Source organism: Vicugna pacos, chromosome 15, assembly GCF_048564905.1.
Source record: "Vicugna pacos chromosome 15, VicPac4, whole genome shotgun sequence".
Lineage (NCBI taxonomy): Eukaryota > Metazoa > Chordata > Mammalia > Artiodactyla > Camelidae > Vicugna > Vicugna pacos.
In genome coordinates this window covers 25,178,926-25,196,052 of record NC_133001.1, presented here as the reverse complement: position 1 = coordinate 25,196,052, position 17,127 = coordinate 25,178,926, and the positions used below count along the sequence as shown (strand labels likewise).

Genomic DNA, 17,127 nt, shown 5'->3' with positions numbered 1-17,127 from the left:
TAATGGAGCCAAGATCCATTGAGAATGAAGTTTCCAATGTTCTTCTTATCCTGGGCAGCACTGGTGCAGGAAAGAGAGACTGGGTCTTCAGGCAGACACACCATCAGTAAGACTGTATAAACCCTGAAAGACCAGGGCACTTCTGCCCAGAGCAGATGCCTAATTCTTTTGGTTCCATGATTGATGAATAAACTCTCTAGCACACTCTAGGCCTGAACCTTGCTCACTCAAGGATTGTTTTTTTGTATGTAGTAATAAAATGATAGACTAATAATACAAACATACATAGTTGTCATTTAAGGAGAATGTGTTATAGGTTAGATACTCTTAGTGGCTTGTTATTAATAATCTTATTTAATTAAAATGGTCCTGCGTCTTGTTTATTTTATTTTTTTTTTCCCTCACACTTGTCAACATTTGAATTCCTGAAATCAGAGAGGTGAGCAAGGTAGTTTGTGAAGAAATTGGAGGAAGAAATGGAGTAGAATATTGAGATCTCAAGAGGAAACAGTAAAGTCAGAACTGGGAAAAAAGGAAAGATTTATAGTATATTATCAACTCTACAATGTTTTCTCTGTATTTTATAATTTATCACTCTAGATAGAATATAAACTTCTTAAAGAAAAGAGTACAACCTAGGCACTTAAGCAGGCATCACACAATGTAACACCAATATACTGCCGACTGAGCTACACATTTGCCAGCTGTTGACCCTGAGGAGGGAGAATCTGTGATAAAAGAATGAAATCAATGAAAGAATTCAAATTCTACCTCTTAAACTCTAGCTATTCACAAAAGTTGTTTCTTGCATACCAAATATATCTCCCAGGATATTGAGTTCCTTGCTTATGAATTCCCTAATTTACAATAAAAAGTTACAGCTATAAAGTTATCCTCCGATAATTAGCAATATTGAGCATTTTTTCATGTCCCTATTGGCCATTTGTATGTCTTCATTGGAGAATTGCTTGTTCAGGTCTTCTGCCCATTTTTGGATTGGGTTGTTTGCTTTTTTCTTATTAAGTTGTATGAGCTGTTTATATATTCTGTAAATTAAGCCCTTGTCAGTCTCATCTTTTGAAAATATTTTCTCTCATTCCCTAGGTTGTCTTTCTGTTTTGCTTATGTTTTCCTTTGCTGTGAAAAAGCTTATCAGTTTAATTTGGTCCCATTTATTTTTGCTTTTATTTCTACTGCTTGAGTAGATTGCCCTAGGAGAACACTGCTGAGATTCACGTCAGATAATATTTTGCCTATGTTTTCTTCTAAGAGGTTTATAGTGTTTTGTCGTATGTTTAAGTCTTTAAGCCATGTTTAGTCTATTTCTGTTTATGGTGTAAGGGAGTGTTCTAACATCACTGATTTATATGCAGCTGCCCAGTTTTCCCAACACCATTTGCTGAAGAGACTGTCTTTACTCCATTGTATATTCTTGCCTCTTTTTTCAAAGATTAATTGACCAAAAGTTTGTGGGTTTATTTCTGGGCTCCCTACTCCTGGGCGTATGTCCAGAGGGAACCTTAATTCAAAAAAATACATGTACCCCAACATTCATAGCAGCACCGTTTACAATAGCCAAGATATGGAAACAACTTAAATGTCCATCAACAGATGACTGGATAAAGAAGCTGTGGTATATTTATAAAATGGAACACTACTCAGTCATAAAAAAGAATAAAATAATGCCATTTGCAGCAATATGGATAGACCTGGAGATTATCATTCTAAGTGAAGCCAGAAGAGAAAGAAAAATGCCATATGATATCATTTATATGTGGAATCTAAAAGAAAGAACAAACTTATTTACAAAACAGAAACAGACTCACACTCATAGAAAACAAACGTGGTTACCAAGTAGGGGAAGGGGTTGGGAAGGGAAAAATTGGGAGTTTGAGATTTGCAGATACTAATATGTATAAAATAGATAAATAGGAAGTTCATACTGTATAGCACTGGAAACTATATTCAATATCTTGTAATAACTTATAGTGAAAAAGAATATGAAAATGAATGTATGTATGTTCATGCATGACTGAAGCATTATGCTGTACACCAGGAATTGACCCAACACTGTAAACTGACTATACTTCAGTAAATATATATATACATAATATACATGCATAATAACATACTAGTAATTAAAAAAAAATAAAGTTATCCTGAGTGGCTTGGAGAAGTGTGTGGCTGGAATTGTCCAGCACATAGAGTTCATTTTTAAAACTCTGGAATACATTTTTTTCCTCTCTTCCTCTCTCCCTTCAGACTGAGATTTTGCATGTCAAATTTCAGCCTAGAGACATTATTTTAGTAGTGCAGTTACAGATCCTGACAGGAGTCGGTTACTATAAAACTGCTGACAGACACTTAGCTCCAACACTGCTAGCGGGCACCACGAAGGGTGCCAAATCAGTTAAAACAAAACAAAACAAAACAAGAAACCCTTACTCTGTCATCTCTTCACCTAGTTCTAGCAGAAGTCAAAGGATAGGGCTGCTTTCTTTAAACAGAGCCCATGATCAAGAAGCCCAGTGACAGATAAAGGAATTTAGAATGTTCTATATGCTCCCTATTGAAGTAAGAGCTGCTCGAGGATCTACTGAATAATTCAGTATTTGGGGCTTCCAGCTGATGAATGCCCTCCAATAGAAACACCCAGCAGAAATTATGGGAACTCATATCCGGCAGATTTTCTTCAATGCTTTAGCCAAGTATGATACACAGTGGATGTAATAACATTTCAAAAATCTGCCCAGCCTCCCAGGACTCCGCCTTTAGAACAAGTATTCTCTCAGTCTTGTCACTTTTTTCTCTCCAAACTCATACTTGAGGACACAAAACATGTATCCTTCTCAGCACTTTCCTTGTGTAGAATTAAAGTAGCACCAACACATGGCGCTAACATTATACAAATGATCATTTGAAAAATAATTCTTCTATGTATTAGTACAATGATAATAAAGGAAATGACTTTGCTATTATTTCCTGTAACTTGATACAACTTAACACACATTCCAAAATTGTTTCAGCATAGTGGAATTTAATCACATAACACTAAATCAGTGTTACGATCCTTGGTTAATAGCCTACTTACTTTAAACAATATTTAATTGTATGAACTTCCTAAAAAACCAAAACATGTGACTAATCTCTTGGGTGTGTGTAGGAATCAATGACTTTAGAGAAATAAAATAAACAAAGCATAATCATGTTTAATTTCTCTCTCAATTTTAGAAGCTGCATACTTGAAGTAAATAGCCTAATTACGAAATGTTTTCCTTTACGAACTATTTTTAACTTGGATATCCAAAGCTGATTTGGCACAACCTTTCTGGGAACGAGCATCTTCCTTGGATATCATTTCCATAGTTGGAAATTCTCTTAGAGGGGTTGTGAGCTTCTTTCATATCCAACAATGGAATACCAGGTTGCCAACAGAGACAAAAGGATCAGCTAATCTGGATTAGTCCAGTTGTCCTTTTAAGATGGGGCCTGCACTTTAGGATAAGTGAAAATTCACTATAATTGTTAGTTACGCAAAATTAGTTTTAAGGATGCACAAGATAATTAGCTGCCTATGTATTCTCAAGAGTCCTTTGTTGACTAAAAGTATCAGTCTCTTCTTTCTCACAGTTTTTGCAAGTGTATACTGTGGTATTATTTTAATCAGGTAACTAGTAAAGATCAAAATTCTTTTGTGTGCAAATGAAAGTATTAGTATTTCTAAGAGGGATAATTAAATAAATCCTCATCGGACAGCATTTCAATGGAGATGCCAGGTGAAATCCTTTCTGGAGCAAGGCAAAGGATAAATAATGCCTATAAACATCAGCAAGGATCTGTTGGATGTATGTCTACTTGTGATGACTGCTCAAAGGACGATACACCTGGATATCAGGTACTGAAGAGCTAGGTGCTGACCGATTTATTACCCTCTAAGTTTGTCATCAGGTTGTGGGCTGATGATGTTTTGAGCAGGAATTCTTACTGGTTCCTCTGTACTGGGGTAGATTGAAATGTCTTCAACATTTCAGGGGAGACCCAAGACAGTGCCATGTGTGATCAGTCTGAGTGAAATGGACTAATAGCTTTCAGAACGCTACGGAGGAACCGAAAGAGCATGGACTTCAGGGACAGGAAGGAAAAAACAGCAGTAATTAGGGTTTGAGTCACGGCTCTGTCTCAGCCTAGCCACTTGTCCTTGAGCAAGTCATTTGCCTTCTCAGAACCTCAGTTTTCTCTGCTATAAATGGAAGAGCAGGATTATCTTGGAGAATCATTGTGATGATGAAAGGAGACAAGATTTGGGAACTACCCAAGAATATATTAGGAATGCAGGCGGATACAATCGCAGATATGATTAAGTATCCCCAGTCACACAGGTTCCATTTGTCCTCTTTCATGCTACACACAGCTATTTCATTCTTTTTTCTCTTTGACTTGATTTTACTTCATAAATCTTTCCACTACCACCCCAACAGATGTGCTGTTTAATCAAACTAAACCTAATTCCACCTTATGTTATAAATCATACCTAACCCATCTAAAATCCTTTAACACATAATGACTTCCCATAAGCTTTTCAAATGAGTAAATCCAAGACACTTACTGAAAATGAACTTGAACAGCAGAGCAGACGTCTACCACTTTTCAAAAGGGGAGTCTCCTTGAAGTGAAAGCTCTCCACTTTTACAGTGCATAAAATAGATCTTTTAAAATGTTACTGAGAACAGAGTGAGGTGTGCAGGGCCATGTTTCTCAAACCTTGGGCTACATATGATGCACTGATGTCTTGGGGCAGAGTTCAGATGTCTCCGAAAGAGCCAGGTCATTGTATTAATTAGGATTGCTCATGCATGCATGAATATTTCAGGACAAACTAACAAAGACTGGAGGAGAGCTCATCCTCTCTTCCACATGTTCTCAGGGCAAAAGTTACTTTTAAATAATGCCAAAGTAGCTGCACAAATTCCCATAGAAGAGACATGTCTGCTGTGATAAAATTGGCTTCTATATTTTTTCCCTTTCCTGCAAGGTAAAGGCAGAGTCTGAAAGACACTGAATAACAAAAACACTGATTTGTTTAATGAACAGCCCTGAGAGGTAGAAATGCCTCAAATATTCTTCCAACAGGCAACATAGCACAAGTCATCATATTCATGGAGCCAAAAAAGCAATAATATGAATAATTCTCATAATATTTTCCATTAATTTATCTCTTATCATTAAAACCACTTAGTATGAACCCTGAAGAATATACTCCTTCTTCCCCAAAAGCAAAACTAAGCCAAAAATTCCAAATGAAAGAGAAAATGCAATTTGATCAATGTTTTCTAAGGCTATAAAAGAAACTTCTCCATCATCATTCTTAACCAGTCTTACTAATGTTAAGTACCGAACATGTCATCTTAAGTATCAGTAGAGAAATAAAAGGAATGTGACTTTAAACTTTGGATTCTAATGAGATTCTGTTAAAAATTCACACTCTTCTTAGCCTGGGTACAAACCCTGCCAGGAAATGAATTAATTTTTGGCAATTTTCTAATCTCATTATACCTTTTGTCAGGAGAATGATTTATCAGAACTACAATGCCTAATGCTGTATATCTTGTGAAATACAGTCATCTGGACCAAGACAGTATCATCATTTGACTCTTTCAATATATGATGTTTTCATTAGCGGCAGGATATTCATTCCTTCCTCTCTACTCAGCAGGGCTATAAATAGAGAGGCCAGCCAACCAAATCACACAATATTGAAAAGGTCAAAGAAGTACAGTATATTACTATAATTTACAGAATATTGTCCATGAAGTATTAAAAACTCTTGACTCCTTATTTATGTGCAGAGAAAATAATGAAAACATAAAGCAGTGTACAGTGGTCACATTATCATTGCTGTGATGGTAGAGACAGTATTGAATGAAGCTTTCCTTTGCAGCGAAACAGGAACTACAGAAGCAGGAAAGTCTGTTGAGGTAGTCGATAACAAAATTAAAGCTGTACTTCCTATTCGATCAATACAGGATTTTAAAATAAAAGGAAAAGAAAGAAATAAAGAAGCACACTGCTCGGGACAAGGCACAATCTATTTGCTTGGTTCCAGAAGAAACCAAAACTTAGGATGTACTTGATAGAACTAAGACACAGTCTTTAAGAGCATCTGTTTCAGATCAGGCACAGATGGTTTCATTTTACCAGGTCACATCTATGATTCGGGATGAGCCAAAAAAAAAAAAAAACCAACTATATAATCTCATTCTAGGTTTTTGGTGTTTGGCTTTTTTTAAGTGAAGTATAGTCAGTTTACAATGTTGTGTCAGTTTCTGGTGTACAGCCATGTCTCAGTCATACATATACATACATATGTTCATTTTCATATTCTTTTTCATTATAGGTTGTTACTAAAAGATATTGAATATAGTTCCCTGTGCTATACAGAAGAAACTTGTTGCATTAGGTTTTTGGTCTTAATAAACACTGCTTGAGCTGTCAAATTATTTCTATGATTGAGGGAAAGGAATAACAAAAAAGACAACTGCTCACCTACACTTAAGCAAATGGTATTTCTGGGAAATGCCCATACAAATTCATGAACAACATGCTGACAACCAAATCTTATTTGGAATAAAGAGATTAAAGAGAGCCGTATTTGAAACTCTTCCCTACCTGCCCCTCCCCCAGAATCTTTATCCAAAGCCTAGACATCCTATTGCATTTATTCAAGGACAATTATTAGCAGACATTATGCAAGGTGTTGCAGAAAGCAGAAAGAATGCATAATTGTCATTTCTACCATATTCTCTTCCTTCTTACCACTGTTGTCTAAGTGTAGCTCATGATTTCCCATTACTTAATCTAGAGTAATTTTTCTTACATAGACTACTATCCCTCCAATGTATTCTTCCCACTCTTACCAAAGGGAGCTTTTCTAAAGTTGAATTTTGTTATTATTTCCTCCCCACCTTAAACTTTTCCTTGTTCCCATCTCACAGAGAGTCCAAACTCTTCCACTACCCATTCACGATCCACCATGATCTGAGTCTTGCCAGATTATTCAGGCCCCTGTCCTGTCAGGTCCTACCTCAGAGCTCTATTAGCAGCATCAGTCTACTGGCTCTACTCTTACAGAGATCAGGTAGAAAATCTGGTCAAGCCTGACCTGCTCAGGTCCTGCCACACTACCCCTTGTCCTCCTTAAAGGAATAGAAGGATATTAATACATTACGGCCCTTCTTCCAATTATCACTGGGCCTTCCTTACTTAAAGCAGAATAAAAGGTACAAATAGTATCAAAAATCACTACATTTGTCTCAAGGTAGAATGAAGAATGTATGTCAATCCCCTCCTTAGATCTGTTGTCATATGCTGAGCTGCTCAATCTATTTACCAAACTAAAAAGGAGACAGAGAGAAACAAATTTAAGAGGAAAAAAAGAAAAATAGAGGGCAGGAAGGAGGGAGAGCTAAGAAAGCAATAATGCCAGGTAAACTAATAGGGTTTTTGCCACTGGATTAGGCTACTGGCTTGGTTCTGGTTCATTGTGAGTGTATGAATTTTGCCCAAGAATATTTTAATCAAAGACCAAAGCATGCCTTCCATTTTCTAGTACAGTCACCTGGAATCTTCCTATAGAAAAAATGTGTTCTACTATCAAAAAAATTATCTCTCATCTGCCACCAAACCTGAGTGAGGAACACCAATTCTGCCAATTAGGACTGCGTGGAAAACTGAAATAACCAGCTTCTAGGCAGCACATATAAAAGAGATTAAGAAGACTTCTATTTAGGTATTCATTTGTTTTTGTAGTTTGTATGGAAAAGGTGGCAGTTGAAATCATTCAATTTGTTCCTATCTCTTGATTTCCTAAAACATCCATGTCATTGTAATGAAAATATCAAAACACAGCAACAGTGGAGAGAGAGGAGACAGTCTAAAGTTAGGCAGATAAGCTGACCACCAAATTAAAAGTGCCACCCTAATCTGCTTACATTTTATGTGTACCCACTCCCCTTGATTTTCCAGATACCACATACATATGCGTAGAATTACAGAAGCATTTTATCTGGTGAGAGGAGAGCTGGTTTAGACATAGACATAACACTATGCCTTCTAATATTACTAAGTATTTACGATACAGAAGATGACTGTAGTATATATTTAAAAGATAGCAATAAAAGTGATGGTAGTATCTTCCTCTGAGTATTACTAAGAGTGAACTATTTTTCCAAAATTGCCCATCTTCCCCCAGTAGAATGTCAGTACCAGTACTGTCTTGTTAATCACTGATCCATGCTGTTCACATGATAGGTACTTAAATGATATCTGTTAAATAAAAGAATTAATCCTACAACTCACTATAATATTTTCTGCCTCCATAATACTCCATGGATTATTTCCTTTCTGGAATTTTTTTCCTTTTCTTCATTCATAGCTAGAATTCTAATTTATCAATGAAATCCCAACTCAGTTGTTGATTCTTCTATGATCGCACCCACTGCTCATCGTCTTCTTTCCTAGGCTCTCTTTGTACATATGTAGAATATACTGTGCTCATAAAGTTGAATTATACTCTGCATTTTCTTGTTTCTAAAACAATGCAGACCTTTAAGCTGGGCTAACCCTATCATTACATCCCTGTGGTCTAGGGTGACCATTCTTTTTCAGTCACCTAAGATAGTGTCTGTTTATGCCTGTTGTCATCATTCATTTATGTAAAACAACCTCTTTCACTCCAAACCACAGCCCTGTTTGGAGAATAAATTATGTCATCACACCAACTGTTACAACTATTGCCAGTTGATGAAAATCTAAGCCAATCTACAGTGACCCCCCTCAGTCCTTTTTGACTGGAAGTTGATTTCTCTGATTGCCATTCATCTCCCTGCTATCACAAGATCTCACTTCTCCCTCGGTTCTTGCCTTCTTAGGCATTGCACCACATGTTTTCAGTAGTTTCTGGCTTAGCTCACTCATCTCTCCTAGTGGGAACTCTATGCTCTAAGCCTGCATCCACAGTTTCTCACTATTCTGGCTCCTTGGCAGGGTCCAGACAACAGAGCCAGTCCTGACCTCATCCTGAAAAGAGAGGAGCTCAAATAATACCTCCCTATCTCCTACCAGATACCACGTTATTATTTATTTCCCAAATACTGAATACACTTCGTAGCACATAGTAGAGGCTCAAAATGTTTATTAAATCAAACTGTGGAATAACTGATACGGGTTGACTTGTGTCCTCCCAAAATGTTTATGTTGAAGTAGTAATCCCCACTACCTTACAATGTGACTTTGTATGGAGATAAGATCTTTATATAGAGAGTTAATCTGGTTAAAATAAGATCATTAGGGTCATTTAGTAACTGATATACTTGATATCCTAATCCAAGGTAAGTTATGTCCCTATTAAAAAGGAGAAATTTGGACATAGAGATACACATAAATACACATAAGGACTGACAATGAGAAGGTGGCCATTTACAAGCCAAGGAGAGAGACTTGAAACAGATCCTTCCCTGACAGATCTCAAAAGGAAGCAGCCCAGCTGACACCCTAAGTTTGAACTCCTAGCCTCAGAACTGTGAAACCACACATTTCTGCTAGTTAAGCTGCCCAGGGTGTGGTGCTTTGCTATGGCAGCCCTAGTAAGCTAGTGCCAATTCCACTGTATTTTCTCACGTATAAAATGGATCGCGATAATACTATCTATTTTACAGAGTTTGTGCTGGAATTAAGGGAGATAGTTTATGTAAAATTCTAAGCACGATGATCAGCATATTCAGTAAACTTTAACTACTTTTGTCATTATTATCACCACTGAAATTTCCTTCAATGGGCAATGCATTCTTTGCTAATCTGTTCTTATGAGCTTTTATTTACTAAACTGTTAGCTAAGGTAAGAAGCCAACTATTTTCCTCATTATTAGAATATTTTCTTTTCCGTCTTACTTTTAAAAAATACTTTGGTCATATATTTAATTTTGAGACTTTATTTTCTTGTACCTCAACTTAATTCCAGAGCCCCATATTTATATGTGGAACACACTCCAGGAGACTTCAGATAAAAGGCATGTTTAATAACTCAAGTATATAAGTTACTAAATGACATGCTTTTAATCATTCTATACCCTAGTTATGAAAAATATCTCAAAATGAGTACCTTTGAAGAGGGGACTTCATTCATTACTCTAAATCATTCCATCTGATGAAGAATAGCTGGTTCAGACTTACATTAGAAATGCGATATCATGAAATTCTCTAATATTACTAAGACTTTATGATAACAGGATACAGCTAAAATGTATTTTAAAGGAGTGAAATAAAGAAACTGGTAATGTCTTGCTTCAGATATTTAATAAGAATGACCATTTTGCTAAAACTCAAACACAGAAATTTATCTTAGTATTTAAAATCATGTGAATGTTTTAAAGAGAATTGTATCACCTTTCTGGAAACCCAGACTCAAGAAGAAAAAGTATATTCCTAAGCACCAAAATTACCCCTTTAGAAAGAGACCCTGACGGTAGTATTACGTACATCGAAAGGGTATTAAGTGACCTAAACCTTTGATTTTGACATTTACCTATAAGACATTCTTTTCATGTGGCAATAGGTTTTTTTTTTTTTAAGTTTGGCTTTTAAACTAACGTGTTCTACTCATATTACAGTGATTACAGACTTATTTTCACTAAGACAAGTTTCACTAAGAATTGTGGCCATTGGACTTCGAAAAGAGTGCTCTATACTCTAGGAGATGCAGCAGTGTGTTGGAGACACGACCTGAATTAGAGTTAAAGGTTTGGGTTCTCAACCATCTATCACACGCTTGTTTCAGGAAAGCAGCATAAGCATTTTGTGTCTTAGAGTCCCTGTTTGCATATAAGGAGAATGATATCGGCCCTGCTTTGATCGGGATTGTTGTAAGCAGTAAACGAGATAATGTGTATAAAACGCCTCAAATACTTTGCTTTGATGTTGGTTTATCAGAGCAAAATCAAGCTCCACGACAGCCCATAGATACGCTCTATGATTCCTGCCTTGTGGTAAGAATGGAAGAAGGGAAATGAGGGGAATGATTTTCATTGGATGAAGTTCTAATTTGAAACTGGTATTTTTATAAAGTTTAACTGGCAATTGTTGGGGGTGGCTTAATGGCGGGCACTTTCGTTTTCTTAGATAAAGAACTGTTCCGTCTATACTGGAGCCATTATGTGCACTGAGCAGTTTGCTTGCATGGTATTTTATGCTGAAATAGCAAACTAGGGTATCTGTAAAGATTAATACAGATAAAATATATTAAAATTTCATTAATGGGATTATTCCTACTGCTTAATTGATGTTCTAAACATTATGAACATCTTCTTTATGTTTAGACACTAGTAATTGGGAACAAATAATATTACAAGAGCCAGAGTCTATGTCTACTCTTAAGATGGCTGGGGATGAGGGATCAAAAAAAAAAGTTTAATTTGTACAGTGGGTTAGAAATGAAACTTGACCTTCATTATGTCTTACTTTCCTCATTTGTTAAAGAAGGGTAGCAGGATTCACTTCTCTCACTGGGGCGTCACACAAATTAACTTGGCAGTGACTGTAACGTGCTGTGAAAATTCAAAGAGCTCTCTACGGGTTTCTTATGAACGCAGCTCTGGAGGTAGAATGGGGTTAGTCCATTCAAAAGACTCACCAACACTAGAGTCCCTTTACTGTCTGCATCAAGATAGCCCCTGAGTAGAGTTGGGACCATCTTAACTACTTTAAGTTCTTGGAAAACTTCTATGAATGATTAAACTGTAGCATTTTTATGGACGTTCAGGGACTGAGAATTTTTTCGAACAAAACTAGTAACAATTCATTTGTGTGACAGTAGGCATTTAAACTATATACATATACATATATGTATTTTATATATGTATTTGGGCTTTCTGCCCCATCTCTTTAATTAAGCATGGAGATCAGAGTACCAATCAAGCTGTAATGAGGGTATACATTTAACTAATCTTCAGAAAATGGATTTCTTTGTTTTGATCATACAGTGCTGAGTTCAGTAAATTTACCAAACAAGGGAGACCACCACCTTTACAGGGTCTGAGTGGGGTCTTAAAAGGGAAGAAGTATTCAGGGTACTTACAGCATTAGGGGACTGGGGATTAGTCAAGGCTGGTTTCAGGTTGAAACCAGTAAGCACAGTATTGGGTGGGGGTTGGTCAATATTTGTAAACTATGCACATTTCTGAAAGTTACCTTCTCTTTAAAACTTGTAAACTTTGAAATATGAAACATGAGACTCTAATATGGAGAGTTAGTGCCACTCTGGTCTTTCTGTAATATACTGGTTCTGAAAAGCTGGTTTTAAAGAAACTTGAGCTCAGATACCTTCTGTTGCACATTATGGCTTGATACAGTTGATCTTTTTTGCAAGCCAGAAATACATGTTGCAAGTTGTAGTTTTGATTGTATTTTTCAGTCCCAGGCCAACTCCCTACCCACTTATGGTTACGCTGCAGCTTAAGTTGGAGGATAGACTATTACTTTAAGCAGACAAGATCAATCTAGGTCTTTACTGATGTTTCATGACTGTACATTAAGGATTAAAGTAATTGTCTTGGCTTCTATAATTGCTGGACCTTCCTGTTCTTACTGTTGAATGATCATATTTTTGAATTATCTAGTTTATGGTAGTCACACAACAACAGTTAAGATTCCGGATATCAAGTACTGTAACTAAAACACAGATACATGCTAAGATCTTCCTTGGATAACCAGTGGCTTTGTCATTTTAATTTGGACTTGTATTATTCAATTTTGCCAGTATTTGAGGAATTGGTAGGCTGTCTGATGATTATCAAGCCTAAGGGTTTGGGGAGTACATGACTGAATGATAGGAGCATTTTTTAAAAGTAAAGGCCAAAAGCAAACCACACAAAGGGTCATATGACAATCAGTGACCCTGGTATTGGGGGTCAGGAGCCTCCCTCCGTGGTCTACCTCATGCAATCATGACTCTGGGCCTGGCAGTCTACAGCCAGGAATAGCTTGGAATATCTTTTTTCTTTGGAATATCTTCTTTTGGACATTCCCTATAGATTATCTCCAACAAATATAATTTTGGTTTTTTTTTCTTCTTTTTCATGTTTTGTCATTGTAGAGTAGACAATGTTGATTTAGCTGGGAAATATCTGATCAATCTTCTGGAACTTCACTTGTATAATAACAGTTAAGAATACTTTGTGAACTCCTCTCCAAGAAGATTCAGGTTTAGTCTTTTTCTGATAGTGTTTCCAAAATACACATTCTCTCAGCCTAAGATAATGTAGAGGCTGACTACATAGTGCTAAGGAAAGGTCGTCCACACCTTTAGAGGTAAGACTGAGTGGCTCTCAATTTCTTATGCTAACTAGTTTTATCAGAATGGAGGAGGGCTGAATTCCCTACTGAGGTATAACACATAATAATTTACAAATATGTCATCAGTGATTAACCTGGGAGAAATAATATATTATGAATAGCATTTCATTTATCCTATGTAGTAAACTATGGATGTCATCAATTGACAAGATTATTTAAATCTAGAGAATAAATAGTTTTGTTGATGTAGCTGACACTTAAAGTATTTTCTCAACTTCTCATTTATCAGTTTTTTTCCTGTATCCTAAGATTGATAATGGAAATGGTGCTTTTCTTTTTACAATAAGTTTTGAATTAATTAAATCAAATAAATGGTAATATGAACCTTATTATACCTGATAGCCTTTACTAAGATGAGAGGATAAACATATGTTTTCCTCTGGCTATCCACGAACCTTTAAGTTAGGTTAACTGTAAAGGACTTCTCAGCAGTTTTATTGTTTTGTATCTGGGAACTGAATTTGGGAAAGTCACAGGCAACATTTTAAAAGGCCCTACATTAGGTAGTATGATTATTAGAAATTTAACTTTTTATTCCCCAAAAGACAATGAACTGCTTTTAAGAAATAATTTAAAAGCATGCTAAAGCAAAGAGAGACAATGCATTGCTTGGTGGGGAAAAAAATTAACCTTTCTTATCAGTTTGGTATTAACTCTAAATGGTTAAGAAAATTCAATGAAACCATTTGGAACTGATTGTTACTTTGAGGAAATCTCTGAATTGTGAATTTAATTATATTAATGTACATGGTTTTATACAGACTTTTCCATTTCTTATTCATCCAGTTTTGATAAGTTGTGTTTTTCAAGGAAATTGGCTATTTTACAAAAGTTATGAATTATTTAACAGAAATATTTTCTCAGTATTTATTATCCCTTTAATGTCTGTTGGATAAGTAATGATATATTCTTTTATTCTTGATATTGGTTAAGTTATTTTTCTCTCTCCTTTCTTAGTAAGTCTTTGTTGAACACTGTTGATGTTTTTTTCAAAAATCAACTTTTAGTTTTGCTAATTTTCTCCATTATGTGTTTTATTAATTTTTGCTTTTGTCTTTACCACTTTTTTATTCAGTTATATTAAGTATAACTTGTTCTTTTGTTTCCTGTAGTCTCGCTATGAACTGAATTGTGTCCTTCTAAATTCATATGTGGATCCTTATTCTCTGATGTTATGGTATTTGGGGATAGAGGACTTTGGGAGATAACTAGGTTTAGTTAAATTAATGAGGGTGGAGCCTTCAAGATGAGACTGGTGTGTGTAAAAGAAGAGACACAGAAGGTTTGCTCTCTCCTCCAGCCCTACGAGGAAACAGAGAGAAGGCGGCTGTCTACGAGTCAGGGAAAGAACTCTTATGACAAATGACCATGCAGGCACCATGATCTTGCACTTGCCTCTAGAACTCTAATAAAATAAAATTTCTGTCCTTTAAAATATCTAGTCTATGGTATTTTGTTATGGTAGCCAGAGCACACCAAAACACTTTTTATGGTGGAAACTCAAATTGTGAACTTTTCTTTCTTCTTTCATCCTATAGGCATTGAAATCTCTAAATTGCCCTCAGATTGCTTCTTTAGCAGCACCCCCACACATTTGGATATGTTACTTATTTTGTTACTGAATTTTAAAGATTTTTTTTAACTTATTTTTCCTTCTTTTTCAGTTTTATTAGGTAGAATTATTGCAGTTTGACTGCACATACACATTATATTGCATGTAAGTACATATATACTGTATACTGCATTTTCTTGTTTACATATATGTACTAATTATTGTTTCTAAGAACATATTAGATCTTTAGCTTTTTTTTTTAAACTTACATAGTTATCAATGGCATAAAGCCAACTACAAAATAAGAATCAACAGAATGTGGTAATCCAATCATAAAGGACAGTCAAATATGCTTACACAAATTCAAGAAATCAAAATAGTAATTAGTTCATTTGTGTCATTATTATTGTTATTATTTTTTAGATTCCTCATATAAATGATGTCATATGGTATTTTTCTTTCTCTTTCTAGCCCACATCCCTTAGAATGACAATCTTCAGGACCATCCATATTGCTATAAACGGCATTATTTTATTTTTTAATATGGCTGAATAGTGTTCCATTGTATATATATATACCACATCTTCTTTATCCAGTCATCTATTGATGGACATGTGGGTTGTTTCCATGTCTTGGCTGTTGTAAATAGTGCTGCTATGAACCCTGGGGTGTAGGGTCTTCTTGAATTTTATTTTTCTCCGGATGTATACCCAGGAGTGGGACTGCTAGATCACATGGTGAGTCTATTTTCTGAGTTTTAAAGATTTTAAAGCTTCCCTTGAGAATTCTTTGGATTATTCAAAGCTGTATTGTTTAATTTTCAAACATTTAGCTCCTTTCTAGTGACTGTAATTGATATCTATTTAATTATATCATGGTCAGAAAACATATTCTGTAAGATTTCAGTCTTTGGAAATATATTGAGATTTGTTCATGATCAAGCATATGATCTTGGAAAATAGTCCATGGACTCAAAAAAAATTGCACTCATATTTTTGTTGAAGTTGTCTGCAAATGTCAACTGTATCATCTACCGTCTTACCTATTTTTGGTCAAATTTTCTAATTATTCTTAGTAGAAGGGCATTAATATGTGCAAAAACCACTGTTAAGCTGTCTTTTTTTCTCTGTAGTTTTGCCTGTTTTCATGTATTTTGGAGCTCACTTATTATTTGCATGAACATTTAAGATTGTTTTCCTGAGTGCCTCTTTATCACGAAATGTCACCCTTTAAGAAACACTGTTGAGATCTACTTTACCTAGTATTAGTATGGAGATACTATTATTGACATATATTAGTCTGGCCATACTATGCTAATTCTTCTGCTGACTGTCTGACCTTTTTCCAACCATTCCTTTGAAATGCTGTGCATCTTTATATTTAATATGTGTCTTACAAATGACTTATAATCAAGTCTTACATTTTCATCCAGACTCACATTCTTTGTTTTATAATTGGAGTATTTCATTTTTATATAATGCATTTTTTATATAGTTGAATTTACACCTACTGTTTTGCTAATTATTTTTAGTTTGTCCTTTCTAGCTTTTGGTGTTGCTTATTGGCTGTGGTTCCTTATTCATGGTTCCTTACAACATTCTACAAGAGGGACTGCTGGGAGCTGAATTTGAACATGGAATTATGGAGAAATTATGAAGAGAAGATTATATATGCCATCCTAATGAGTCTAAATTTTATTGTGTAGATACTGAAAATCCATTAATTTTTTTACTTTCAAGATTTTTCTCTTAATGAGAGCATGCTATAGAGAGTATCTAAATAAAACCTGGCCAAAAAGGAGGACGGGTTCCAAGAAATCTAGGAAATAGTCTGTCAAAACATGAAGAAAGCTTGAAATTAAGGAATTCAGAATAATGATGAAGAGAGGACATATCTGAGAAGAATTCAGAGGGAAAATTGTCAGAATTCTGGTGATTGACAGGCATGGAAGTTTTGATAGTGAATATTTCTAAGACCCTCTTAAGTTTCTATCCTGAGAAACATGCTTGCTGATGATACCATTCACTGAATACAAGACACCAGAAGACAGAGAGGCTTGAAGGTGCCATGAGCTTGCTTTTGAACTTAGTGTTTTCAGATACTTGTGGGGCACTTAGCTGCAAATATTTAATAGGATGCAAGATAGTCAAGTATGAAGATTCAACAAAAAT

General features: G+C 35.5%; 2 long non-coding RNA genes across 3 annotated transcripts in view; one reads left to right on the top strand and one right to left on the bottom strand.

Annotated features, from left to right (window-relative positions):
• The window catches only part of LOC116279438 (uncharacterized), a 178,606-nt gene extending 163,791 nt beyond the window's left edge, over positions 1–14,815 (top strand). Inside the window, exons 5-7 of one of the 2 annotated variants that reach the window (XR_012059045.1) lie at positions 10,665–10,793; positions 14,517–14,581; positions 14,705–14,815. This is a non-coding gene — a long non-coding RNA (uncharacterized lncRNA). Of the gene's footprint in view, positions 1–10,664; positions 10,794–14,516 lie in introns of both variants that reach the window. The other variant, XR_004188803.2, reaches the window with a different exon arrangement.
• Positions 1–17,127, bottom strand: part of LOC140685701 (uncharacterized) — a 72,694-nt gene that overhangs the window by 47,458 nt on the left and 8,109 nt on the right. The window lies entirely within an intron of this gene.